The sequence below is a fragment of the Epinephelus fuscoguttatus genome, linkage group LG23, assembly GCF_011397635.1.
Source record: "Epinephelus fuscoguttatus linkage group LG23, E.fuscoguttatus.final_Chr_v1".
NCBI lineage: Eukaryota > Metazoa > Chordata > Actinopteri > Perciformes > Serranidae > Epinephelus > Epinephelus fuscoguttatus.
Window position 1 is genome coordinate 19,536,125 of NC_064774.1, and position 26,360 is coordinate 19,562,484.

General features: G+C 40.7%; 1 protein-coding gene and 3 non-coding genes across 7 annotated transcripts in view; 1 reads left to right on the forward strand and 3 right to left on the reverse strand.

Moving 5' to 3' along the window:
* col4a6 (collagen, type IV, alpha 6) overlaps positions 1 to 26,360 on the forward strand; it is a 134,163-nt gene that overhangs the window by 31,491 nt on the left and 76,312 nt on the right. The gene's annotated exons all lie outside the window — the stretch shown is intronic.
* trnan-guu (transfer RNA asparagine (anticodon GUU)) lies at positions 19,804 to 19,877 on the reverse strand. Its single transcript has one exon. It is a non-coding gene; the product is annotated as a tRNA-Asn (tRNA).
* On the reverse strand, positions 20,140 to 20,213 carry trnan-guu (transfer RNA asparagine (anticodon GUU)). The gene has a single exon. It is a non-coding gene; the product is annotated as a tRNA-Asn (tRNA).
* On the reverse strand, positions 20,476 to 20,549 carry trnan-guu (transfer RNA asparagine (anticodon GUU)). The gene has a single exon. It is a non-coding gene; the product is annotated as a tRNA-Asn (tRNA).

Below are 26,360 nucleotides of genomic sequence, written 5' to 3' on the forward strand. Positions count from 1 at the left end.
TTAATTTGATAATTGCCTGCGCAGCATGCCTGTGCAGTGTCGAGCATAGCTCTCTGTTGGTGTCTCTCTCTCTCTCACACGCAAACACACACACTCCTGGTAATTTCACCAAAGTTGTGCCTTTAAGCTTCACTGGAAATTTGCATTTTTCTTCATACCTTAGTATTTGTTGCACTTGTGCTAAAAGGAGGAGGAGATAAAAGAGAGATTAAGAAATAGGAGAAACGCATTTTGTAATTACAAATCTTGTATGAAATCAATATTTTTTATGCAGTAAATTCAAAGTATTTACGTAACTAATCATTTCCAAAAGGCATATTCATGGATGCTGAGTGTGGCAGTAATTGAAGCTATGCATTTAATTGAGATCTGTCAAGTTGTTGCAAAAGTAGTCGGTGTAGAAACTCAGTGACTGAAGATGCACATTGTTCTCCATCATATTGGGATTTCCATATCAAGAAATAACTTCCACCTCAACATATTTACTTCCCCATGTATGATGGAGGTGCACAGGAGGTGCCTTCAAAGTTAGCCAGTGATTTGGAGTTGAGTTTTTACTCTGTGAATTAACAGATGTGCCAAGGTTTGTGGATATCAATTTGGACCAATTATATCTTAGTTACGAGCGACCAATTCAGAGTTATAAACAGGTTTTACCCTTACAGTGTCCATCTGACCATTTGGCTGCTCACAGCCCTGGAAAAAATACATCCAAACTTTTGCAGGGGCTGCATTCTTTTTAAAGCCATGGTTAATCACATGACCCCTCATGTTCACTGTCTTCAAAGCTGTTGTTACATTCTACACCCTCCTGTCACCCACATGTAGTGAAGGAAGTTTAGGTTCGAAATACAGTATTTGGTTTCTCTGTCCTCCTGTTACACTTGACATAAACCACAGGAACTTAGTGTGCGGTTGAAAGTCCACGGACAGTATGCTTGCATGTGCATGTGTATGACCATGTTTGCATGTGTCTCCGTGTGTGTTTTACTCAGCGTGTTTGTGTCTCAGCTTGTCTCCCTTGGCCAGCTGTAGAGATTACAGTACTGTGTGTTTGGAAAAGCACTGGAGGGTTTCTGTAGTTCACATGCCTGATGAAAGAAAAAAAAAAGAAGAAGAGAAACAACCTCTCCATCTTCGTGCCTTTGGGAAAAAAGTGTCACTTGTATTTGCTGTATTGTCTTCTGTTTGTGGTGAAATAGAGGGGACACAGAATACACATCCTTCTGTTAGTATGGGATCTAAAAGGCAGAAAATTAAGGGTTTTGTCCTAAATATAACACATATGTTTTCTATTATCTATTATTCTTAGCTTAATTCAGCCACTTTAACATCTCAGATTCAACCTTCAAAGGGTATTTTTAGTACTAAAAAGATTCTTTAATCAGCTTGATTTGTTTGAGGATCTGCTGCTATTTCTTTTTAGGTTTGTAGGACCAGTAATTGGTCAAAAGCTCCTGAGCTATGACTATCAAATACAGATGGCATGCAAAAAAACAGTTACTTGTCTCAGATCAGTTATCATGTATCACTCCTACTGTCCTCAATATAGCTACTGCTTTGAGGAATGCTTGTGTCAGATGATAATCCGCACAATGCACTGATCTCCATTCAGAGCTGCCACTCGTCAATCAGTGATTGTTTAAATACCTACAATCCCCCTCCAGGGCTGCTATCAACCCCCTCCAAGCCGGTTTGATAGATCGCGATTGACAGGTTGAACTTATTACCTGTGATTGTTTGTGAAGCTCCGGACAACCAACACGCTGAGGCGGGATGGTTCCATGAATGGGGTGATACAGTATGGAGGAGGGGGTACTGTACTGTCAAAACAAGCAGCTGCCGTGACGATGGAGGCTGGTCAACAAATGTCTGTCACACTATCCATCTTCCATCTGCCTCCATTATTCTGTCACTCTCCTCCTCTTTTAACAACACTACCCCCCTCTGTCTCTTTCTTTCTCCCACTAAGTCTTTTCCTTGACCCAACCCCACAAAAAAAGCCACACATTCGAAGATGTCACCTGACATTCTAGGAAATTTCTCACAATTTTTCTCATGTTTGTAGATGAAAAACATCTAAAATATAATGGGCATATGGATGGTTAATGACAACAATCATTGCAGCCCTGCTATCCAAAGTCAAACAAGGAAGATAAAAGAATATTTATGGTTTATTACAATTTGGATCTTATTTCCATAGTTTTAGCCATAATTTCTATTGGTTATGATAACAATGTCTTCACCATAGTAGTTTCTTAGGCTAGGAACGTAGAAGCTTTGTCGAAACCTTTCTAAAAATACACACTTCCCCTAGAAATACCCACTTGCACTTGGTTGTGTGCGTTCACTTTTAGGCTAGTGGTGTCCCAAAACAGAATTGAGGTAGTGAATAAAGAATAAACATAGCACATGCCACAACACAAGTGCTGGAGCTGGCATTTTCAAATCTGAATGACTACCGGTATCTTGCATCGCTACTACGCGTGACATATGCCTGCACGTTGGCCACGCCGATTTGTATGAAGTCGTGTCTCTGCTCTCACATCCCTCATCAAGGGTTATCTCGCAAACAGGGGCACTCAATACCAAGTGGAAGATTTAAGGGGTAGAAATGATACAGGCCCCAAATGTGAGCACACCTCAGATAACACAAGATAACATTATGCACACAAAAGTACTGTAGTTGCGGTGGGTTTAAGCTGAATCAAGAAGTCAGTCCATAAACTGTGATAGATGTTTACATCGGACAGATTGGGAAATAATTTACCACCACCTTCATTTTGTCTTCCAAAAAAGTAAGGCTATAACCTGGAGGTTTAAAACCCTGAAAGAGCATCTGACTGCCTGGGTTTCTTCCCCTGTCAGACCTCCTTTTAGCAAAGAAGCCAAAACTACGAAGGTGTCAGCCCAAAGATGTGAAAGAAAAACACTACCTGAAACCCACAGGGGAAGCTACATGTTGAAATTCATCCTCTCTCCATTTCCACCTCTCATTTTTTCTCCCCTTTTTTCCTCCTGATCCTCTTCATTCCTAGAAACTCCTGATTTGTGATAATAAGCTCCTTCGGCTCTATGTTGAAGAGGATTAGCCTCCAGATACATAATGACCAGCCTCGACAGGAATTTCTGTGTATATTGTAGCTGCTCACCACACTTTGACATGTGTAGCCAACACACACACACATGCACACATACATATGGGTTTTACTTGTCAATATGTCTTATCCAGCAGGGCCCCATGTGCTGTTAACCACAGGTTTATACAAGCCCTATGACAACCGCAGAAATAGATAAAGAGAGATTAAGATCCACATCTCTATCTTTGCCTCTTTACATTCCTTTGTCTTCCCCACATGTTTCCTCACTTTCACTGCTGTTTTGTCGCACGTTACTGGGATTGTTCCAAGCCCATAATGTTTCCTGCCATGTTTTATTGCTAGTTTTGACGTCAGCGGCTTTGATTTACAACAAATCAAGCATGCAGCAGAGCCTCATTAGGTACAATGTATGCTTTAGGAACATGTTAGAAAAAATCGAGCAGGTAACGTGCTGCAGCAGGTCTCTGTATGCATCTATGTGTGTGTGCATTGAAACACATTGTTGAGTGTGAGTTCCCCCATAAATACACTGTTAGGTGTAAGATAAAGACGGAAAGACGGACACACTTTTTTTTGCTCAAACATATTTCACACTCTCTGCACTGTTTGCACATCACACTGTGTTGGAAAACATGTTCTGGTTTGGTTTTGGGGAATTTGTGTTTTCCATCCATCACTGGCAAGCAACAGCTCTTGTTGCAACTCGTCACAGCAGACTTTGTTAAACCTCTGCATCCTTGTTTTTGGATTTTGCATTGATGCAGTAGTTTTGAATTTAGTATAAAAAACCTCATTTTAGACTACATATGTCGGCAAATAGTGCTCATCTTTTGGCTCTGTGATTATTCCCATTATTGATCAATCAAATATTTCTCATTTAAACAATGAATTTAGTTGATGAAATGTTGGAAAACAGTTAAAATGCCTATCAAAATTTCCCAGTGGACACTGTGAAGTCTTTAAGAAGCTGCAACCAGCAAACGATCGATCATTTTTCAGAGAGATGTGTTTGGTTGTGAAATACTGTATGTGTTTGTCTCTCTCAGACAGCAGGAGGATCAGTGTTTATTTATGAGACGACGTATTTCACCAGCATCTGACATTTTTTGCCAAGTCTTCCATTGCAACACACTGTAGATGCTGTGCATGGTTGGGCAACTTCAGTTACCATTCAGCCTGTGACAGGTGCTCCGGTAGGCTTATATTTCAGAAGATACATGATTTTTTTTCGCTGCAGTGTTGAGGTGTCTGATTTATGAAAGTAGCCCACAATCTGTTTTGGATGACCCATCTAGTGTGGTTGGCACTTCTCGCACACTGTCGAGGAAAGCTGTGAGAAAACACTGTCTGTGTGTTTGTGTGTGTGTGTGTGTGTGTGTGTGTGTGTGTGTGTGTGTGTGTGTGTTAAAAAAGACCTTATCAGTGTTTTGTGAGAGAATAACCTTTAGTTAGACGTTAGCCTTAGTTTTTACTTAACTGAAACTTCTCACACCCTGCTTTGTGAAATATATAATTATCTCAGAACAGGCAAAAATACATACTGCAGATTTTACCTGTCAAGCAGAAACCTGACTTTTTGTAATTAAGCCAACAGGGAGGAATATTTGCCTGGCAGAGCTAAAAAACACCCAGCTGATTTATTGCTTATTTAACTAGAGGTGTTTATGTGGCACAGGCCTTGGTAACGATTTAAACAACATTTCTCAATATTAGCTACACTTAATGATAGGATAGACCTACTTCATCTTTGGAATTTGAAATACAGCCAGTAACAGTCAAGCAGATGTTAAAACACAACCTTTTTTCCAAGTTGGGAAAGTAGCAGAATCATTTTAAACATCTGTATTGGTACACAATGCAGCCGTGATTTATCATGCTAGAGCGACCCATCAGTATGTGACTGGTGATGGCTTGTCTTCGTGCAGCAAAAAAAATTGCTGCAGAGCACACAAATCATTTTCATCTGCATTTAATTAGAGGCAATAAAAGATTGGTATGCTTTCCAAAAGGCATCCAAATAGTGGGATGGGGCTCATATTTGACTCCAATACAGCAACCTGTTTGCATGCCTTTTCCTGAAGTGCTGCTGTCTCTTTCTGTTCAAGCCACGCCAGCATGAGAAAACCAAATTGTTTGACAGATAAACCAAAGTACTGGACAACTGGACAAAATGAGAAGTAAAAAAAAAAAGAAAGAAAGAAAAAAGAGAGAGAGGATCAGGTGCATGGCTAATTCCAACAGCACGTGATGAAACTATTGTACATCCTTCCTCCGCCATCACCACCCCTTTCTCTCTGTCACTGCGTCCCAGATCTGGGATGTCCGCTTGTGACCTCTCTACCCCCATTCACACAGACAGAGGGGGTCCCAAGCATGTTCGCATAAACATGCAAACACACACAGAAAGACTTCTTTCTCACATGCAACAACCCCCCATTGGAACACAGCATTAGCCCACTATCCCCACACTTCTGACCCCTTATAATGGCCGGCTCAAAACACGAGTTGTGAGTTTTTCCATCTTGGATCGGTTCATTTGAAGGATGCTTTAGAGGCCCAATGAGTTAGTACAATTTCTTTTTTTAAAAGATGTTTTTTTTGGGCATTTTAAGCCTTTAATTGATAGGACAGATGAGTGTGACATGCAGCAAAGGGCCACAGGCTGGAGTCGAACCCGGGCTGCTGCGCCAACAGCCTTGTACATGGGGCGCCTGCTCTACTACTAAGCCACCGATGCCCCAATGAGTTAGTACAATTTCAAAGGAAAAATAAGGATAAAAGTAACATATATGTGTATTTTATACCTTTAAGAATCCGGTGACCCCTTAGATTCAGGTTGTGGATGATAGGTTGTAAACCACTGGCCTACAGCACGGGCAAATAACTGAGAATGAGACTTCTATGACATGTTTTGTAATGTGGAGTCATGCTTGATCTTTACACCATTTCTTTAAAGGACTACATACTTTACTGTTGGCTTTAAAGGTGGCTCTGAATAGTTCAAAGCTTGCTCCTTCGCAGACGATGGCGACTTGTTTAGAATAACTTCCTGTCGGGGTGTCGGTGGCTTAGTGGTAGAGCAGGCGCCTCATGTACAAGGCTCTTGCCGCAGCGGTCTGGGTTCGACTCCAGCCTGTGGCCCTTTGCTGCATGCCACTCCCTCTCTCTCTCCCCCTTTCACGCTTGTCTGTTCTGTCAAATAAAGGCTAAAAATGCCCCCAAAAAAAGAATAAATTCCTGTATTGAAGAACAGGTCAAAGAAAAAGTCAGAACATAGAAAGTTCTCAGATCCCTCTTGCGCCATATCAGCTTCATTGCTGTTTATCTCTATGTTAAGTTTGTTTCAAGGCCTCGCAGTTTTTCCACAACATATTGACTTGTGCCATTGCGTTCTTGTTCAAAAACCCAGCTGAACGTGTAGTGTATCAAGGGATTTATTGGTGTAGCAATTATTGTTTGATATCCAAAAGAAGTTTCCTTGAAATGTAGATGTTTTGGAATGAATGGGTAAAAGTTAATAGTATGGTTTGTCAGATTAACAGTCAAATGGCCACTATGGTCCAATTAGATGTCCCGTCTCACCCAAACCTGAACGAATCAGGGTAGCAAGATGATGAGGGAGCAGGCAGTGGCTCATAGCCCATGAACAACTGCACGATTACAGCTGTAGAAACGTAGATCTTGTGGATCCTCTCTGGAAGTCTGCAGCTGACAGATGTTTGTGGTTTGCGTTTACATTTCAGGCAAAGCCGAGTGCTGTTTGGCAGACATTTATTCAAATTTTTATGTGTTGTAAAAGGAAATATTTGATACATTCAAGGTCTGTTCGTGTGTGTATGTTTGTGTAGAGGTCAGGTGGGGTTGCACATGTTTAGGCAAGACAAATGTTCTGGGGACTTTTTGATGAGATAGCAGGAAACATGTTGTACAATTGTCAATGATAGGGTTCCACACCACTTTGAGAAGTGATATGTAGATCATTTCCCATCTGACACGCGTTCAGTCCTCTCACACTCAGTATCTGGCAGCCGTCCTCTGTCTTTATGGGTGGCCTCGGTGTATACACCGACAGCAGGGAGGTTAGTTGTTAGTGCATCAAATGTCCACACACATGCACACCTTAGCTTGTAAATCACTCAAACTACCAGTTTATTTTATCCCTGATGTGGGTTATGTTCCTCAGATACTCTGAACCGCAACCAAATGAGCATAAGCAGATCCCGCTAACGAAAACATTACACTGCTTATCTTTGCAGTGTGGTCAAAGGCTTTTAAGTTGTTGAGCGATTTGGTGTTTTAGTAAGGGTGCTAAATAACTTAACACCTCACAATTAATTTTAAAATGTGGTCTTGCCTTTGGACTGGGATGGGAATGCAACCCTGTGACCAATTTACTACTGCATGTTCCTCTCACAAAGCTCTTTAAGCAGAGTTCACATTTAAAAAATGTAAAGATTTAAAGCAACCTGACACCTGGGTCACAGGTAGCACACTGTGATAAAAGGAACCAATTAACTCTTTTCTGCCTCATTCACTAAGGCCCTCACAATGCCCCAAGCCTCTTTTATATCTACAATACCACCATTCACGCAGCCCTCGAGTAAAGCTAACTTATACCTGTAACCCAACCTGTGTGGCTAATGCTAAAGCAGCGTAGCTACTGATCTGTTAAGCTAGGCTGTCAGAAGCAAAGACAGTATTCACCTGCAATCTGATCTCAGTCTGCGTTTGACTGAAGATTTGGGATAGAAAAGAACAGAAACATGAGTTGGAAGCTCAGTTTAGAGAATCTTAGTTTGTCCTAACTTGGCTATGGTAGGAGGAGCAAACTCCCCTTTCCTGTAGGATTGGGCAATGAGACGAATTGTGCTTGGTTTCTTGTTTTACTAGTTACACCTAGCTAAGATAATGCGGTCATACAACAGTCCTGCAATAAATCCTTCTGTCATGGAGGTTTTTATGTTCAGTTTTTTAATTGAAACTAGAACCAGTTTTGGAGACTGTAGTTTGTAGTGCTGTTGATTTGTATTGCATCATATTAAGAAGTGTTTCTAATATACTGTGAACCACATTTACATCAGACTGTACCACCGATTTAGCATTACACTACTAAAACGTGCTGTTCTCACGATGGACAATATTACAACTCTGTGCAGCAGAACCAGCGATATCAGCTTTTTATTCCATGCATTCTTCTTCCTTCTACCTACTACCTAACTATATTACCCACAATGCAACTCAGCTTTTGACAGTCCAGTTGGAGATTCAGGTGTTGTACTGGCTAATGTAGCTTTGAGCTTCTGAGAGGTCTTTCTATCTTGACACCTCCCGATTTTTTATTTGAACTTGGCGTCATGGTGGTGCAGTGGTTAGCATTGTCGCCTCAAAGCAAGAAGGTTCCTAGTCTTCTTCTTCATCTTCATCTTCAAGTTCTGCACAGGTTTGTTAGCTTGCCAGACTTATGCAACATATCTGCTTGACTCTTGTCTCTTCCCCCTTAGTTACTGGAAATCTGGTATCTTCTTGCAACATCTGAAAATAACCAACAGGCCAAAAAAGTTCATCTACTCCTTCTCCTCTTCATTCTCTCATTCTGCTATCTTTTTTTCTCAATCATGCAGTTTATGAAGTTAAGAAGGGAAGATGCCTGTTGTGTTTTTCATGTCACTATCATACCATCACTTTAACATTTCTGCTCTACCCTGATGTTATTCCCCTGATGTATGTGTCGATTTACCTCTGCCAAGGAGGTTATATTTTCGGTGTTCTTTGTGTGTTTCTTTGTCCGTTTGTCAGCAGGATTCGGGACAAACTACAGGCCAGTGGATTCACGGGGTGGATACAAAAAGTATTTTTTTTTCTTTTGTTAGCATTGCAGGATATCCCTGTGTTTTTGGTTTTTAGTGTCTTAAAGGAAGCATTGGTTTTATAAGTGGAGTAGTGCCCTCGCTCTCCAGCCACCAGCAGGTCTCTGACCTACAAAGTCACCAGGTTTTAACAGTTCCCCAGGGGCCCCTTAAGCCCCTCACATGGAGCAAAGTGGTGTCTGGGGACTGCTCTGTGTAAAACCTCAAAGGCTACTTGTGTGTGTGTGTGTGTGTGTGTGTGTGTGTGTGTGTGTGTGTGTGTGTGTGTGTGTGTGTGTGAAAGACAATGTGTTCGGGTGTGTGTGTGGCCTCTGGTCCAGTAATAATCTGCAACAGGTTACAATCCATCTCACTTGGTTTGTGTCGACATGCAGCTCCTCTTAAAGCTAGAAGCCCATCCGTGCTTTTGTGTGTGTGTGTGTGTGTGTGTGTGTGTGAGTGACCTCCTGTAGAGTGGACTGCGGTGAAGAAGATGAGCAGAGCATTGTGATGTGGTGTTTTTACCGTAGCTAAGGAGAGAATAGCATTACCATTCAAAAGGGCTGCTGTCGCGGTGGGAGGGGGTTTAACAGGGTCTCCTGCTCCTCTGCTATGAGCTGATTCTCAGCTGCTTTAACACACCACGGTGTGTGTTGCTTAATACATCTTTTGAATATCTTTCTCTGCTAAATGGCAGTAGTGTATAAAACTTAAAATTTTACTTGTTATTGAGTCAACTTTAACTTTATTTTAAGTGCAACATCACCCAATGGGCCTCTGCATACACAAAAAACATCGTATCATCACTGTAATGTCAGTATGATACCTTGTGCCAAAACCAGAATGATGTTTTAAGAAACTTTAACAGATTTTTCTGCAATTCTTTATAAAAGTTTAAACAAAATTTTCTGTAATTGTTCACTTTTTCATGTAACAAAAGGAGCCGAATGTTAAACCTATCTAAAAACATGGAGCCATGCAAGAACATTGTCTGAATGAAGTGAATAAAGTCTAAAATTGGCAAAATTATTATTTAAATCAGAAGCTAATTGAATAGAAAACACTTGCCCTAGTTTTTTGATATTCAGTGCCATGGTCACATTTCAACTGGTAGTAAAAATGGCTTGAGGTTTAATTCCTTTTGCGTATTGGTGTCAGGTGGAAAGTTAGCTCCAAGATGTTTTAAGTTAATCATAAAAGAATTTGGAGACCAAAAAATTTAAATTCCTCGACACTTAAAAGAGCAACAAATGGATTTATGAGTCAAAAAACAATAAATTATTAATTTGAGATGCCCACAATATTTGTAGAAAGAGACACTGTGTATCTGTGAACTTGTGCATCTCTTTCACTCTTGGATGGAGAACTGTCCAGAGCACAGCTGTCCACTGGGGGTCAAAGGTCACCTTGAACCCCTGCAAAGGCCTTCATGCGATGACCCGGTATTGTGTGTCTCCCTTTCTCTCTGTTTCACACATACACAGAAGAAAACTCTGTCACTTAAATCAAAGGGTCATCGCTGTCCTGTCAACTTAATTGGAGCATGAAAAGTAGCGATAAGAAATTAAGCGAGGAGAAATAAATGACGACAGAAATGGAGAAACCAAAAGGCAAAAAGGACGTAGACTGAAACGACTGGAGAGTCAGGAGTAAGAAGAGTGACCGGGGGATGGACAGGAGTTATTGTGGGGACAGACAGAACAAAGATATAAAGAGACAGTCGTATATCTGTCAGCGTTGTGTCAAGGGGCTGTTCAGTGTCTTTATTTGCAAAGGTCATGGGCTGATTCACACTCATGTACACACAGGGAGTTGACCTCAGTGTGCTGAGTAACTATTTCATTAGTCTTCAAAAAGGCTGCTGAACTCGCCGCTACAAATTTTTATTTTGTGTGTGTGTGTGTGTGTGTGTGTGTGTGTGTGTGTGTATATGCATGCGCGCCTGTGTTAATGGGGGAGTGAGTCAATAGCCTCACATCAACTCAATTTATAGACTTTTTTGCATCACTATGAAAAGCCGTAAATTACCGGGGCGATCCCAATCAGCTGCCCTCCCTCTTTCTTCTCTTTCTTACTCCCCCTCCTCCCCTTCCCTTCTCCCACTGTCTGTCTGTCTTTCTTTTCTGTCTCTCTTTCTTTCCTCATCTGTCTGTGTCGAGGCTCATTCAAAGGGCACTGGGGCAGAGGGCTCATGACAGGAGGATGAAAGGGTCAAAATTAAAAAGAGGAACAAGTTGAGGGGAGGAGGCAGAGAACGAGGCAGTGAAGGAATTTCACATCACAGAAAGTGACGGGACTGAGAGGGATGTAATGTAAATTTAGAGGTGTTCTTCCAAAATTATTTCTATGCTGATGTTTTGGACAGCTGTTGTCGATCAACAGTAGATTGATTGGCAACTTTTAAACCATACAGACTCATTTTGCACCTGCAGTTTCCATAAACTGGTGCTACAAAAACAAGGTAATATCCAATTTTGGAATCAGTTATGCTGACAATGGCGTTGAATTCAACAATATAGCATATCATATAGTTTGATTCCTCTCTCTTAGACAGTGGTGGAAGGAGTACTCAGATGTTTTACTTGAATTAAAGTAGCATTACAACTGTGTAGAAAAACTCTTGCAAGCAAATGTCCTGCATTCCAATTTTTACTTCCATAAAAGTGCAAAAGTTTTAGCAGTTTTTACTCATAATGTGGAATGGCCCATTTCAGAATAATATAAATAAGATTATAATTATTGTCCAAAGTCCAAATTAGATTGTAATCATTGATGCATTCATGTGTTGGTAAAAATGGAGCCAATTTTTACTATACTGGATAGGTGGCTTGTCAATTTCATGTGATGCATTAAGTTTTACTTTAACCTTTAAAAATAGGTACAAGAAACTCAAAACGGTGCTGAAGTAGAGCTCTTAGAAAAGTGTAGCTCTAGTTAGAGCAGCTGTCAATAATGGGTTTATTGGCTTAAATTACAACTGAAGACGCCTGTACCTGAACAGTACATTAGCCTCCTCAGTCCAGCTTTATAGAAACAGACCATATCAGATGCTGCAGAATAATAATGTTAACTAACTTCTTCAAATCAGTTTCACCCTTCCAACTCACACCAGCCTTTTCCATTACCCTATACGGATAACTAGCTGTCTTCCATCTTCTTTCCTACTTTTTTTCCTCCCCTTACCTTACCTCACCTCACTTACACTCTGTGTACTTTCGACCTCCACCCCTCTATCTCTCTCCTTCTCCCCTCAACTTTCTGCCTCCCTGAATCCAACGCATGCAGGCTGTGCAGATGTACCGATTTAACACCCTTCATCTAAAAACACTAAACTGATCTGATCTGGTCACGGTGCTCTCAGTGTGTACGTGTTTGTGTGTGCCTGTGTGTGTTCACAGACCGACGCATCACCTCTCACCTGCTCCAGGTAATTAAAATAATTTCAACAGATGTCCCCCATTGGAGTGAGAGAGCGTAATTATACAGGTATTTAGAGAAGCTATTTAGAGAAACTCACAAGGCTTGACTGATTGATAGTGGCTGAGTTGACAGTCAAAACTGTTGTTCATGTTAATTCCTGTGGGAGTTACTACAAAGCACTGTCCTGCTTACATAAGAGGCCAACACCAAACACACACACACAATTTCAGGTATACACACACTTTCACACTCTCTAAATACCTCAGTAATTATACGCTCTCATTACAGTGATGGATATTTGTTGATGCACATGTTTGCAGCTGAGCTTAACGATCTACATAATGTCCAATTATTCATTAAAATGTACTCTAGTTTTTAAAAAAAGTATTTAAATGACGTAAACTTTTAAAATAGACAAACAACATTGCACCATTTTTTAAAATTTGGTGGCAATTCTATGAAAAGTAAGTGATTTTTTTTCTTTAGCTCTGTAGTTTTTAATCTTTTTATCTCATACAGATGTAGATGTATGGATGTAAAGGTTTAGATCATGAATGAATATCCCTGACAAGAAGCTATATAATGTAGCGGTTAACGCTACACAATGGCCTTGTGTTTTCTGTTGCTTCAATGAGTTTGTTGTGATTTTTTTGCATGTTGCATCCAACATTTTTCTCAAATTTTGTAATGTCTGCAGGTCTACTTCTTCAATTTTTATACCCAATTCCGGTTCCTTTTTAATGACATCTTGTTTTATTTCATTAATATGTCTCTCGTCATTGCAGATTTGGCAGTAAAATGGTGATTATTAATCTGCTTTTGTTGTCGTAGTCCTTCATGTGATGTGATGACACATTTGACGGTTGTGGTTGACCTCTTCAACATGCATTTTCACTCCAGCAACGTGTGCAGGGAAACATTCAGATAAAAACAACCTGTGATGATCACTACATGCTACATTACATTTTGTTGCAAAGGTTTGTACATGTCCTCGACATATTGTCGTAACTATGTGCATGTGTCTGGGACTTGTGTCTGTTTCTCGGATCAGCATATGCAGAAAATATACTGAACTGTAAACGGAGCAACACGGAAGGTTAAAAGTACGCAAAGATAATAAAACATCAACAAGAACATGTTGATACACTCACCGAAATACACACACATTCTGGTCCAAGTCTAATTGCGTGCGAGTCACAGTATTGTGTACTACAAATGGGAAGATGTGAAGGAGTTAGAGGTGCACACAGCCAGCTGCTTGGCTGAATGCAGGCTTGTCCATGCCACACTCTTTCAGTGATGCTTAGAGATGAAGTACATTGAAATCCCAGTGCCGAACACTATCTGCAAATATGTAATTTGTTTAAACCTGCCTGAGGTTCCAGATGGTCACACTTCAGTGTGCCACTGTGATTCAGACACAGCATTGAGTTATCAATCATGCAAAAGCACACTGGAGTGAAATTTCTGTGATTGTGTGATTGTTTCTGTGGCGCCAGCGTAAAGTAAAACAAACCATAAAAAGTATCTGCGGAGGCCGTTTGACCCAGGGCTGGCATGTGTGCATGTAAGCCATCATGGACCGATGCTCATATACACAAAAGCTACAAGTAAACATCCACATGAGAGGTTTGAACAGACAGGAAATTTTAAAGACAAGTGCATTACATTCCAGCTTTGATAGAGGAATGAAACACACAGACACAGACAGGAAATTTACTGTGTGCATCCTGAATTCCCATTTTTTATAGGTACAAGGCTAAAACAAACAGATACACCTGCGTTAAGAAACGTCCAGGTGAACATCCAGACAGGATATGACCCTCCGTCTGTCCACTCCCCAACTCTGTGCTATACAGTGCACTATGTTGTTGTTGGATCATGGTAACTTTCACAGAAATCTAAACTATTGGTTGGGGAAAAGGTCACATGGTGCTTTATGTTCATGGTCACGTCAGGGACAATAAACTCAATAAGTGACTTTCTGAAAATATATAGTGGTCAATCCACCACTTTAATCCAGATTGAAATATCTTGTTAAGTATTTGAGTGATTGCCATTAAATTTGGGACAGATGTTCATGATGCCTGTGTCCATTTTCTTTGAAGAAAAGTTTACCATTTTTAGGTAGTTTTTCTGTTGGTTTTCGGTGTATCCTTAAGATCTAGTAAATTTTGTGAATGCAGTGCCTTCCTTATAAAACAAGTTGTTGTACAGTGAGGGTGCGTTCACACCAGGATAATCCGAGGGCCTCGGTTCGATTGGACAGCCAATGCCGAAAAATTTGGGTCGGTTCACTTCCACACTGCACTTTTTAAAGCGGACCAAACACACAGTTACAACAGCTGCTTGTTTGGGGCCGTTATTGCCCAAAACAGCCACTGACCAGGAAGGAAAAAAGCATGAGAAAGAAGAAAACCCGGCTCATCTTTTGGCCAGGACCGAAAACGGAAATCCATCCCCTTCAGTCGCGGACCTTAATATATTGCTGTTGAGGTTTTTGTGTTACCTTGATGCAATACTGATATCTTCTCTGTGATTAGTCCGTTTGCATTTCCCACTGTAAGTGAACCACACCAGGGTTCACTCGCAAGTGAACTGAGACCCCCAGTTTTCAAGCGGACCACAGTTCGCTCATTTGGTCCGCACCAGAGTTGGAATGAGTGTTCACACCGCTCCAAACCAACCGAACTATCCGTGGAAGTTGACCAGGGTTCATTTAAAGCGCACCAAATAACGCTAGTGTGAATGCGTTCTTAGTCAACAAAAAGCAAAACAACTGAGCAGTTTAGAAAGTAATAGAAAGAAACTCGGTCATAATCCCACCAAACATCAAGAATGAAGACCTTTTTCAATCGAGCGCAAACAGGATAACTTTTTTATGTTTTTTTTTATGTAAGTGAAAAAAATCTTTGGGTGATAAAGGCCTTAATGTTGGACTGACAGTTGATTTTTAGCTGAGCAGTGCAACAAGTGAGTCAGAACAATGATGGTGATGTAAAAACAAGACCGTTTTTGAAGGGGAACTCTTGATTCATGTTGATATCTCTACATTTGATTAATCATTACATTGACTTCGAGCCAGTAGTCCTCACTTCAACATATGACATCTCAAACAGCAGCATCCCAAGAATTCTTGGATCTCCCAAGCCTTTCTCCAGATAAGTAAAATTATTCATCTCAGACGACAGACCCTCCTTCACTGTCCCTTTGAATTCCTTAAATTCCCAGATTTGGAGTTGAGTTCTCATATGAGGTCTCTGCAGACCATTAAACCCGGTGATCCTGACTCCCTGCAGCCTACAACATGACATTCCTGACCTCCACAGCTCACTCTGATCCACTCCACTAGAAACCCACTTCTCCCTGCTTTCATTACTCCCGTGTCTCTTGTCCTGCTTCCCTCCCTCTGGAGGTCCTTCCTCTGTTTCAGGGTCAGAGAGGCAGTGGAAGGGATGAAAGGTGAGGGAGAGGGAGGGAGGGAAGAGGAGGAGGATAAAGACAGAGGAAGGTTGTGTTAGGACGACACCAGAATTTTTTAGCTGTTTTTAAAAAAACATTAAGGGGACTGGGATTTAGTTCGAGGTCTGATGGACTGTTGATCAGTTTTGAAAGTTTTCTGGTGTTTGTCTTGGTTTTATTTCAGAAAACCTTTTCTGGCAAACTGTTAAGGACTTTCAAGGGTAGTTTAAACCCTGGAATGATGAACAAAGCAAAAAAAATGGATAGATGGAGAGAGAGATGGAAAAGACAGTGACCATCTAGTTTGTGGGTCTGGAAAAGCAGCTGTGCGTTTAGGACGAGATGCTTCCCTGCTGACACATTCAGGACAGCACACACTCAGTCCATACACTTGCATAGTGGTGAGGGACAGCTATGTATGTCTCTTGTCTTGTCATGTAAGATGCAAGATAGAGGAATGTGTGTCACACACACGAACACACACACACTTGACAGCAGATGAGGTGATGAGTGACTATATCGCTTTGGGTTTGAGGGCATGAATGGCTGGTTTGCTATATGACACCAGTTTATATATTAGGCAGTGTAGCAGAGCCATTTAACAGGATATTAATCACATTTGGAGCTGACAGCTATACATTTTCCTGGGGTTTCCCAAAGTCGTATTTTATAGGGACACACCTTTCTTTCTCAACTCCCTCCTGCTGTTGTATAAGCATTTTCATTATGCCTTTGCACCGGTATAATATACCTGTGGCTGGACGCATTATGTTTTCGGTTTTTCCGCCCCATTCTTGTAAATGGAATATCTCAAAACCACCTTGAGGGAATTACTTCAAATCTGGCACAAACATCCACTTGTACCTGGACTGTTGTTGGCCACAACTCAAGAATTCATATGCAAATTTTAACATGGCGTCTTTGCAGAAATATCCATATTTAAACCACTGACAACTGTCATAACTACATATGAGTCTGGACAGACATGGATGTAAACTGTAACTGCCACTTGGCTGGTTCATGGAGGCACACTACAGCGAGGCAGTAGTTCTAGTTTGCTGTAAGTTACTAAAAACGTCTCTCACTGTCCAGACATTTTAATGTTGGGCTAAGAGACACAATGGCTCATAGAACAGCAGACAGACAAATGTGTCTGGGCACTCACAGTTCAACCATCAGTCATTTTAAACACAGTGTAGGACAAGCGGAGTACCTGAGGGGTACAGGCTTACACACCTGGTTTGGTGCTGTCCTCTACTTCTGGGTCCTGTCATACATTTGTCTCCGTCTTTATGGGCACCTTCTCTCCCCTCACCTTTGGCCTCATCAGAGGAGGGAACATCTGGAGACACATCGTTTCGCTTCCGTGTGATTGATATTGGCTGGTTAGTTACCCAACTGTGACAGCACCTTGTTAGCTTGTCGTCACTGTCTGGTTGTTGATCTGATTTATTCTGATGATGCAGCATCTAAACATATTTCAAGACAGCAGAGACAGACAAAACTTATTGGCTTAAAACTGATTTATTAAGACTTTTGCATGTTTCCTGTTGTGAATTTAGAGCAATTCTGCTGCTAGTACTGCTCCCTTTCATCAGTTTCTTGTTATTTGGAAGAAGTGGCAACTGAATGACTTGAAGGTGCAGTGTAGCTATTCCAGTTCAACACACTTGATGTCAAATTCAGCGTATATCTCGTCATGGTCCGCTAACTGCTAAAAGAAAATCCAGTGTTGATACACAGCCCTTGCTTTTTTAAATGGAAAAACACAAAGTGGCATTGGACCAAACCACACAACACTATTGCGCTGTGCTCATGAAAAGGAAAGGGGAAAGGTCATATGTGTATAAAGACAAATGCAGTGGGAGAAAGAGAGACAGTAAAATTAAGCTCTTGAAAGGAGTGAAATTGTTTGGAAGTTGAATTTTAATATCGAGTGTTTCTCTGGAATACCTGACTCCTCCTTCAAGTAGACTCACCCAGCTAAAGGTGTTATACGTTTACCTGGTTATTTAAACACAATGTCCCTGGGTGGACTTGAACCACCATCCTTTCAGCTAGCAGTCCAGTGCACTAACCAATCATGCCATAGAGACTGCATTAAAATGTTACCATACCAGAATTAACCCAGGCATCCACAAATTAGAGATGTTGGCAGCAATTTAAAGGTCTAAAAAAGAGCTTGAGTTTCCTTAGCAAAGCTCTTATTTTTGCTCATTGTAGCTCTAAGACAGTGGAGATTACAGTCTGATTTAACAGTTGTTCTAGCGTGCTAGCCAAAAAGATCAAAATAAGACCACTTTTGAGCTTTTAGTTTGTCTCTTTTGGTGAATTTGAAGCCCAGACTATAGTATGTTGCCATTTTGCCACTCCATTTCCACATTGGTGCCATTTGTGACAAAACTATGAAGCCCTTTTTCAATCAAAATATGCTGTTAGTATTGAGGTAAATGCAGGGAAAACGTCCTACATGTGATAACTACTTGTCTAAAACAATCAGTCATGTAGAGTGTATTAAAACTCGACCTCTGTGAAGGCTACATCTGCACATATTCTGTGTTCCCTCAACATTACTTAAGGACTTTCCCACACTGCTAAACAGGTGCTTTGTGTGACTTCATCTTGGCTGATCTTCATCCAGTCTCAACAAATTTAAGATATCATCAGTCACAGTTAGGAGACACTTTGTGCAGTAGTTCATTCACATGGATTATAATGTTGCTGTTTTCCCCAAATCTGTCCTAACCCAGCATGTATACAGATTATTATTGATCTGATGCTGCAGTGGTATAAACATTTCTTTAGAAGAAAAAAAAACAATTTTTTTGGAAGGCATGTGGATGATAGTGATAATATAACAGATATCATATCACACATCAAAGAGATTTCTTGTGCGAGGAAGGGTGGAGTAACTTGATCTAAGACACATAAAAAACAGCTGGGGGACATTTCTAGCTGGAGATTTGGCACTGTGTGACAGTGATTCTAAAGTGATGTGTAGACCCAATTTACTTCATAAATCAGCTTGTTTCTCTGCTTAAACTCCACATTTAGACTAAATATATGCTGGTACAGTTTCAGACTATAATGCCTCAGGCTTGTTTTTGATTGAAATTTGATCTTTTACAAAGTCTTCTGCATTTAGATTAGGGGAATGAGCATGATTTAGTACAGATATTCAGCTACTTCTTTGGTGAATATGGGTGGAATTTTATCAATCCCAAAGGAAATATGAAATGAAACAATTGACATAACCCAAAAAACCCTGTAAGCTCCCCCTCAGGTTTTAATAAATACATCTATGGTACTATTGAGTCCGGCCTTTAACTGCATCTCAGCCCTTTTTTAAATTTCCTCGAGATCTGATCCACATTCTCACATCCAAAACTGGCTCCTAACCTTTATTAAGCAGCTTAAATAAAATATGTGACAGCCAATATCAGATTGGATTGTCCCAAAAGAGCATGTATCAACATGGTAAAAACAGATTGCCCAGTCATGTGCGCCCCCGTTGTCATGTCAGATATGTGTTGTTTGTCTGGTTGTCGGGGCAACTTGTCTTGTTGCCAGGTTTGTCAGGTAACATCCTCCTCCTGCTCGTCTTACATTCCGGATCAGTCTGGACCAAGTTAATGCGACAGATGGGTATTTGTGGAAGATGATTTCATAACAAGTTTTACTAATGACTAGTAGCACAAACACACACGGACACGCAGTAATGATGGCCATAAATATACACATACTACAGATGGTAGCTTCGTACTTCAGTATACAGGCCACTGTCTCTAAGGACTTTGATGCTGCTAACACTGCTTCCCACTTTTATTTGTTCAACAGTTTATTTTCTTGTTATTTTGAGACAGTTTAATCTGACTTTGCAAATTTGATTATGGTTTGTCCCACATTTGCTCCTGATCACAGAAAAAGTTACTTTTCATTAACATGTTACCTGGTTGTTGAAATATGAAACACTGCGTCCCTGGGTGGGCTCGAACCACCATCCTTTCGGTTAACAGCCGAACGCGCTGACCGATTGCGCCACAGAGACTTATTTTGCAGCCAAAAAAAAAGAGAGATCACTCTGCACCTAGAAGCTAGCGTTACCATTAACACTGGCATGACTTTTCTGATGCTATTTAGCTCATTTGTTTATCAGTTTATTTCATTGTTATTTAGAGAAAGTTGAATCCGACTTAGGTAGACTAACGGAAGCCACAGTCACAAATTTGAGCCTGACCTTTACCCCTGATTAAAGATGTCAGGTTACTTATTTACATAATGTGACCTGGTTGTTCAAATATGAAATGTTACGTCCCTGGGTGGGCTCGAACCACCATCCTTTCGGTTAACAGCCGAACGCGCTGACCGATTGCGCCACAGAGACTTAGTTTGCAGCCAAAAAAAAAGAGAGATCACTCTGCACCTAGAAGCTAGAGTTACCATTAACACTGGCATGACTTTTCTGATGCTATTTAGCTCATTTGTTTATCAGTTTATTTCGTTGTTATTTAGAGAAAGTTGAATCCGACTTAGGTAGACTGACGGAAGCCACAGTCACAAATTTGAGCCTGACCTTTACCCCTGATTAAAGACGTCAGGTTACTTATTTACATAATGTGACCTGGTTGTTTAAATATGAAACGCTGCGTCCCTGGGTGGGCTCGAACCACCATCCTTTCGGTTAACAGCCGAACGCGCTGACCAATTGCGCCACAGAGACTGCTCTGGTAGCTGAAAAAAAGAGAGATCACTCTGCAGTTCGAAACATGAGTTAGCATGCTAGCATTAGCCCAAACCATTAAACAAAGTTATTTTTCACTTATATGTTGTTACCTGGTTGTTGAAATATGAAATGCTACGTCCCTGGGAGGGCTCGAACCACCATCCTTTCGGGTAACAGCCGACCACTGACTGATTGCGCCACGGAGGCTGCTCTTACAATTTAAGAAATTACATCACGCTGCAGCAGTTTAGCATGTATAATGTAACTTAAGTAAAAATTTTAATTTAAAAAAAAAAAAAAGTTTTTTTCAACAAAATCAACATAAAAACATTCAATTATAACTCAAAAAAACATTGTAGACTGTATTATTAGATCATTATTAATGGTGCATGATGGTTAACAGTGGTTAACCTGAAACCACCACTTTAATGTTGTACTTTGTCGAGTTGGACAAAATTATAACTTTATTTTTGGGTAGTTTAATCCATGAGAGCAAATTATACTTTAGAAATTGATCATATGTGTCTGAATTTTAATCTAAAAAGTAACTGTACTCAAATACAATAGAGGAATAAATGTACTATGGATATGTTTATATTTATAATTTAAAAAAAAAATACAAAAATTGTAATAAAGATAGTAATTACCTGACAAAGGCAGCTGATCTTGTTGTCTGCTTTTGCTTGATCTTATCTTTCATCAGTAAAGCCACATAAATCCCAACCAAAACCCAATCTCTCTAATTATAATAATTACATCAATACATCTGTTAACAACATCAAATTACAGCTCCAGGAAACATTTAACTTGTGTACCATTTTGTACAATGTTAAGGTGGGTCGCATTTTAATATCGAGCTCTTTTTTCTAGACATACATGATTTTTAATGTGATTTAAGAAGATAATCTGAAGATACTATACCCGGTGATTCGCAGCCTTAAGTTGATTCAAATGTCACGTGTATGGAGCTCATTTGGTATCCAAGTGCAATGCAATGTTTCCCGACTTCTGCCAAGTATCCTAAATATCCCTTAGCAGATGCCTGTGCTCCTCACATGGATACTGCAGACAGAGACGCGGTATGTGGCAGGATGCACGGTGCGATATATGGCTTCCCCGGGCTCCACGCACTCATTACAGAGGCTGTTCAATTACACATGGTACATGTGAAAGAAATACTTGCATGCTAGAAGCATTGCAGTGCACCTAGATACCAAAAGGGGACGATGGTAAATCCTGGTCATATAAAGGAAAGCTTGACAGCTGAAAAATCACTTTGTTGAAGCACATTTATTTATCAAGTCAATGTACATGGGAACCTTTACTTTACCCATACGTTGGCATTAGTGGGCACATATTTCCACCCAGAGGAAAAGTGTAGGAATTCGTTCTTGTGCAGAGAGACGCAAATGCTAGAATGCACACATTGTACTGGAGTCTCATAACTCAGTGGAAGGAAATTGACGTACTGAGTCACAAAAATAACCTCTATTAACCTCAAATGTTTTGTGTTCACATTGCGTGCAAGCATACATCGTTTCTGTCTGCCTGTACGAGTAGATATTGTCAAACCCTCCTTTTTGCTTCAACATGCCAAACCTCCTAACCTTTTCCAGATCAAAAAAATACCAGCCCCCAAGTTCAAAACTCTGCTCCCATTATTGTGAACATCACTGCAGGCGAGCAGTTGTCTTGGTATCCAGATTGATGTTTTTTTAATAATAAAAGTATGTCAACACAGTCTAGCCTCCGGGTACCAGAGACATTTCTCTCCTGTCTGTGTCGGAGGCTGCTGAGGTTGCTCCTGCTCTGTTGTAGCATGCTAAAATATGCATGCAAACTGTGGTGTGCATTTATTTCTTTCCTTTTTGCATCACTGGGATTAAAAGTATGTGTTGCAAAGTAATTGTTGAATGACATTTCTTCCTGTAAGTCATATGAAGCCCAACCAGCAGCTCCAACATTAAAAGGCTGTATTTATAAAGTGGAGATACATCAAATGATTCATTCCTTTTGTTATAAGTAATTCCAGTTTGCTGTTTGAAGGCAACATAAAAGTTGAGCTTGGATGGGAAAGAAGATTTTTCCCTAAACAAAATGCCTGAAGAGTTTCATTCCAAAATAAATTATGCAAAGAAAAGTTACAAATACAAAGAAGAATTTCCATGCACCATTATATGCACAAAGCTGTTTTGTACCCACAATATCTCTGTATTGTGATAGTTTTAGTGAAGTGCAATGAAAATGATCATTATATTAATTGTTATCAATTCATAAAATTATGCAATGTTATGCTAAATCCCTATCAGAATGGCAGCTACCTAGCATACATTTTTTATATCAGCTAGTGTACAGCCAATACATTCGAGGCATATTCCACTCGCTAGCTTTGATACGAAAAATGGTTCCTTTGAGCACAAAATAAGATGCCCCAAAGAGGAGCTTTGCTTGGAAATAAGACACAAGAAGAGTTTTGTACCAAAATAAATTTTAATCCAAGATATGACACAGGAAGTAGAGGTGAGGTAAAGAAGCTTATAGCATCATGAGTGAATAGATTAGCAGTATATCTGGCCCCAATCTATTAACCCTCTACTAGCTTTATTCATTGAGCAGTAAACCCAAGATGACAGATTTTCAGGCATAAAGATTGCAGTGTTTGTTTAAGGCGGCCTTTCTTTGCGTTAGTTCTTTAATCTGTGACTTCCTCTCCCATCAGCAGTCCCACCACCTTAAAGTGAAGCCACAGGAAGGAGCTGCACCAAACGTTTAAATCACCTTAAACGATGTCACCTACAGTGCTTTACTTTCATCAGTGTTAACCACAACCGCAGTTTCCGTTGACATTTATCCCGAGAGCTGTTTCTTCACACATGTTGTCTCACCCGAACATATACACACAAATACACACATCGCCTGAGGACCCCTGAGACTAAAGAAAGGCATTTTGGGATGCCTCTCTTTCATTATATTGTGTCAACATGTGTGTGTGTGTGCGTGCGTGTGTGTGTGTCTTTACTTCAGACAGTTTCTCAGGTGGGAGCACCTTTATGATTTATAGAGGCTTTTATTTCTAGCTCCTTCTTCACTCCTCTGCTCCTCCTCCGACTGTCCATCATGTAATAAGATCTGTTACTGCTTTCTTTCTCAGTTTATTGTCTGAGATCTCCAGTTCTCATTTTCTTTTCATTTGAGATGCAGCCTAAGGGCAAACTTTACAGTGTATCCGCACTGTACGAACTAAATCGTTTCCACGTGACAAACGGTGATCAGAAGAAAATAAAGTAGTTTATGTCTCCTCTCTTCCACTCCATCATGTGCGATCATCGACGAATAATTGAGTTCCCTCTCTTTCTGGCTTGTCCTTGAGCTGAGAATGAGATTTTTGTCCCCTCCCTCCTCACACTCCTTTCTGTCCGTCCCATTCACAGCTTCAGGCTGTATTTTACTGGTTCCCATCAAAGTCTAATGGTCTGTAGGTAACTCTGTTGTTCTCTTACCAGCGCTGGCCTCTCCTCTGTCTCTCTGTCCTCTCTCCCACATGCAAAAATACATGCCTGACTTGTGTGTTTAGGAGGAAGAGAAAGAGGTGGATCGGATCACAAAAGAAGGAGCGTCAGGGTGATATTTTAACCTCACCATGCTGCTTTAAGAGCTGCTGAAAAGCTGATTGACTAGAGAGGGGCGGAGGAGAGGGGGGTGTCTATAGCATAGCATAGCTGGGAGTTTTTTCCTGCCTGCAGGCTACTAATATGTGGATGTGCTTGAAACTTCGTTACACTGTGTATTTGTTTCTCTACAGATTTCCAGACACACCTTGTTCTTTAGTGGATGAAAAACATTTTAAACCTCTGAGGCACAGAAACACTTTCTGAGTGTCCTGTTGTTTGGTTTTATTTTGTTGTTTATAATTTTACATTTAAAATTAAATGGGACAATCAGGACTCTTCGGCCAAACTGTCGTGTTTCTGAGACTCAAGATAATTACTTAAAATAAGAAACGCTGCCACCAGTAAAGAAGAGACAAACACATTCAATAAAAAGAGCATAAACCTACCGTATAGTTTATGACAAACCTCAAGGTCTTTCTCAACGTTCCTTTTGGAGTGCTGGCCAAACTGAAGCTGCAGCTAAGCAGCTTATTTCAAGACTTCACCCCGAGTTTTGGGAACCCTTACCTTTTATGGACATGTCAGTGCGCGCTAAGACACTCTTGAAACACGTGACGGAGAGGAGTGACACACTGCTACAATTTTAACATATTTAATTTGTTTAAGGCATTTTGTAGGATGTAAAAAGTACTTTAAAAAGTGTATACAAGGTGTCACACTCACTTCAAATGTCTTTTCCATTTAAGGACATCACATCGTGCTCCAAGTCTGTTAACATTACAGCTCGCATCATATCTGAGGATTCACTGGACCCTGCACAAGAGAGTTTATGGGTCCAAATTTAAAGAAAAAGATGGACGAAATGCTCAGAATCAATTAGAAAGTGGCTGCAGGTTCCTCATTTTAGTGTGTTCGTGCAGATGAACACATAGAGCATGACGTTTCAGACTTTTGAGCAATGAAATTTCACCTTTTAGTAACTGTGCACGGTGAACTGGGTGTTCAAAGACCTTTACCTTCAGATCCAAACCAGTTGTTGGTATGCCTCCATGCTGCTGAAGTGTCTTTGAGCAAGAAATTAAATCTCTGCCAGCTCCAGGGTGCTGCTCTGAATCTGACCCTGACCTCTGACCTCCCTGCAGAGGGTGAAAGACACACACACACACACACACACACACACACACACACACACACACACACACACACACACAAACTGTTGATCAATCAGATTTTTTGACTGACATCCTCTATGATGTGATCCAGACTGTCTGATCCTCCAAGCAGGTTAAAACAAACACCAACGATTATTTAAATGTGACCCAGACTTCAACAGACTCTCCTACACTGCAGCCAAGTTAGTTAGTCATCACAACAAGTGAGATTTAATAGACTGAAGCTGCTGCCGTCACTTAGTCAGGAGGGTAAAAGTGAAATTTAATGGAGTGAACAATTCCTGTGGTCTCATTACACCGCTGCAGGCTCTCCCAGGTGTGTGTTGCCATGTGTGTTTGGGGGTCAGCGAGTGGAATTTCCCCTCTGTTTGTGATCAGACGACTGAGGCAAGCGATGCACTTGTCGGCCTGTCTCCTTCCCCACATCGCCCCCTGTGGCCAAAAGGGGGAACTGAAAGGTTGGGGTCAGATGCTGGAGCTGGCAGGGATTCAACACACCTCTTTATTTTGGAAAGGAAAACACACACCCAGCGATGAATCAGAGCTCCTTTTTAACCTTTGTGGTTTTGATAAGTCTGGCTGGCTGCACAGTAGCCACACCAGCAGACTGCGGTGACAGTGAATGCATGTGTTATTATGTTTTCGGGCTGAAGTGTTTGCACAGGCAATTCGACTTCAATCAGCAAAAGCCAGACGACACAAGACATACAGTAGATGCAGCTGATGGAGAGTGACTCAGTCGACTGGAAATTTTTCTCTGTCTCATAAATCCCCAAAAATTCACTGATCAAATAGGTTTAAAGGCAGAAAAGGAATTTTTGATGATGGTTAGGAACGTGTCTGGATGGATGGGTGAGCTTTAGCCACAACTGAAGGTTAATTAGGCTTGTGGTTTGTACTGTTTTATTGGGAGCTGACTCACTGAGGAATTAGAGACGCTGAGGTCAGAGGAAAGCAGGGATAAATGGGAGGATGAGATGTAAAGATACAGAGGGAGACATAGATTTGTTTTTTTTTTTATCAGA